The sequence below is a fragment of the Amphimedon queenslandica genome, unplaced genomic scaffold, assembly GCF_000090795.2.
Source record: "Amphimedon queenslandica unplaced genomic scaffold, v1.1 AMPQUscaffold_8996_Cont19065, whole genome shotgun sequence".
Lineage (NCBI taxonomy): Eukaryota > Metazoa > Porifera > Demospongiae > Haplosclerida > Niphatidae > Amphimedon > Amphimedon queenslandica.
The window spans coordinates 1-3,034 of record NW_003550732.1 but is presented as its reverse complement, the minus strand read 5'-3'; the positions used below and the strand labels follow the sequence as shown (position 1 = coordinate 3,034).

The 3,034-nt window shown below is 36.8% G+C and overlaps 1 pseudogene; it reads right to left on the bottom strand.

The window, feature by feature from the left end:
* Positions 1-119: 119 nt before the first annotated feature.
* On the bottom strand, positions 120-2,944 carry LOC100640773 (bile salt export pump-like; annotated as a pseudogene).
* Positions 2,945-3,034: the final 90 nt, after the last annotated feature.

Below are 3,034 nucleotides of genomic sequence, written 5' to 3'. Positions count from 1 at the left end.
ATTCCATTTAGTTACATGTAGTTACCATGAACACAGCAACAATTAACAGTTCAAACAAACAAAATTTAGCTCCTTGTACTATTTTTACTAATTTTTTTATTATTATTAAAATGGACCTTTTAGATACTAAAACACAGACGAGTACTGTTATTAAAATTTTGAGAAAGACAGTACATTATTGATCTTACTTGATTAACTTCAGTGGTGTCAATCGCTAGTCGTCCTGTTAATATACTCACTGAGTTCTGTGGCTCATCAAAAAAGGACATGTCTTGCTTCATAATCGTCTCAAAAGACTTCTGCCTTAATCTAGTGGTGAGTCTATCAGCAGCAATACACAGTGAATATGTCTAATAAATAATAGTAATAATAATAATAATAATATCGTTATAATTATTAAAAAGCACTGCTTACAGCTACAAAGTTAATGATTAGTCCAACAAATCCAACCACAGCGTAAAGGATAGAATATAACCGAGCCTGCCTAATGACCTCATCCCTATCTATGTTACTGAATATCTGAAAAAAAGATCAAAAAATAAATAAAGTACAGAAAGATATACACCATCAGTTACACCTACATGTGTACATGTACATGTAATTATACTAAATCAAAATTTAGAATAAATTGTAGTTACCTCTACTGCTTCACTGAAGAGAACATAAAGAGCTGACAAGAGGACGCCGAAGAGAGCAAAACCAGCCAGTCCGGTTAACAAAAGCCACCAATCCGGTTTGCTCAGTTGGAGCATCTTTCTCCACGGAGCTTTCGTAATGACGTTCTCTTTTTCAGCTGCTTCTCTCTCTGCAGCAATAGCCTGGAATATAGGAGAAGGAAATAATTAATAAATGCTGTACACAGTAATAGTACTAGTATAAAAGGATGTATTAAATGTATATATACATGTACATACACTGTGTAATCATATATTAATTATTATCATTATTATTTAATTATTATTGTTATTATTCTTTTATTTATTTTTAATTGTCAAATGTAAAACAAATGAAGCACAAAGGCATCAGAAGAATCCATAATAATGATAACAACAACAACAACAACAATAATAAATAAATTAAATATCTTCACAGCTCACCTCTTCCCGATCAAGTTCAAAGATATTATGAGGTGAGAATTTCGGAGTCTTTGGAGTAGGCGGAGGGATGCTCATGTCACTCATAACACGCATCAAAGCATAATCTGTTGGTTTTCTGGTAAAAGTCCTTCCTTGTTGGGCCATCTGTTTCGCCGAAGGAGCACGAGATCTTCTAATAGTAGTGGGAGGGGCTTGAGAGAGAGTTGAGAATGTTTGCGGTACATGTGCGTGTAGTGTCACTCCTGCCCCTCCTCCTCCTGCCCCGCCCCCTGTCGACGGGATCTGCTGTCGATTGAAGGAAACTCTCTTCTTCACAGACTGACGGTAAAAGTTGGCGAATTCTGTTTCGTTAGCTAAAAAAATTAAGAAATAATAAATTATTAGTATTAATGTCAGTATAATATATGCAAGTATACTGAGATAAACAAAGATATACAAGAATATACTATGCACGGTACATGTATTAATAGAGCCATACCTTTCTTTCCAAGAGTTTGTTTCTGTACCAGTTTATAATAAAGACCTTTTCTCTCCATAAGGCGAGAGTGAGACCCCATTTCAACAATCTTTCCTTTCTCCATAGCCACTATGACATCAGCCGACTGTATTGTGGACAATCGGTGAGCAATGATTACTGTAGTACGACCAATCCTAGCTCGGTCAAGAGCAGCTTGCACCTCCTTCTCATTCTCAGAGTCAAGAGCTGACGTTGCTTCATCAAGGAGGAGTATTTTAGGGTTCTAATTAAAGCCCGAGCTATGGCTACTCGCTGTTTTCTCCACCACTCAATTGAGCTCCTCCATCGCCGACTAAAGTGTTGAAACCTTCTGGTAAGTTGCTGATGAATTCGTATGCATTTGCAGCTCTTGCTGCTTCTTCGATTTGCATGGGCGTGGCTCCGGCTTTTCCGTAGCTGATGTTTTCACCTATTGACACGTTGAAGAGGAGTGGCTCCTGCGAAACCACACCCACCTGTCTCCTTAACCAGCTGATACTCAAGTCCTTTATATCAACATCATCAATAGTGACCTAATGATGAAATAGAAATATTATTATTATCAATAAAGTGGCTGATATACTCATTACATTAATATGTGCACATGCATGCATGGCTGACAAATTTTGGAGAAATTTTAAAAATTTGTAAAAAATCCAATTTTGATCGGAATGAGCTCAAACTTTCTACGCAACTTAAAAACATGTATATGCATCAGAAAATATTATAAAAATGAAGAATTCTCTACTTTTCATTTTTGGTGAAATTTGGTCAATGCCCCTGTACTATAGTACAGGGGCGTTTGGAGCAACTTTAAAAATTCATAAAAAATCCAATTTTGATTGGAATCAGCTGAAACTTTCTACGCAACATAAGAACATGTATATGCATCAGAAAATATTATAAAAATTGAGAATTCTCTACTTTTAATTTTTGGTGAAATTTGGCCAACACCCCTGTACTATAGTACAGGGACTTTGACCCGATTTTGGAGCAACTTTTAAAATTCATAAAAAATCCAATTTTGATCAGAATCAGCTCAAACTTTCTACACAACTTAAAAACATGTATATGTATCAGAAAATATAATAAATCCTCTCTCATCACATGTATCTATACCTTTCCCCCAGTATGCATGTACAGTCTCTGCATCACGTGCAGTAGAGTGCTCTTGCCACACCCACTAGGACCAACCAGCCCTATGGTTTGACCAGCTTTTATGTGAAGGTCAATTCCGTTAAGAATTGAGACCCCGGGCCTTGACGGATAACTGAAGGTAACGTTAGTCATCTTTACGTCGCCTTGGACATTTTTTAGACAGAATTCACCTTTTGATTTGCCTTGATTCGGTAACTGAGATAGAAAATATTTAGGAGAGAGAGAGAGAGAGAGAGAGAGAGAGCGAGCGAGAGGGAGGAGAGAAAGAGAGAGAGAGAGAGAG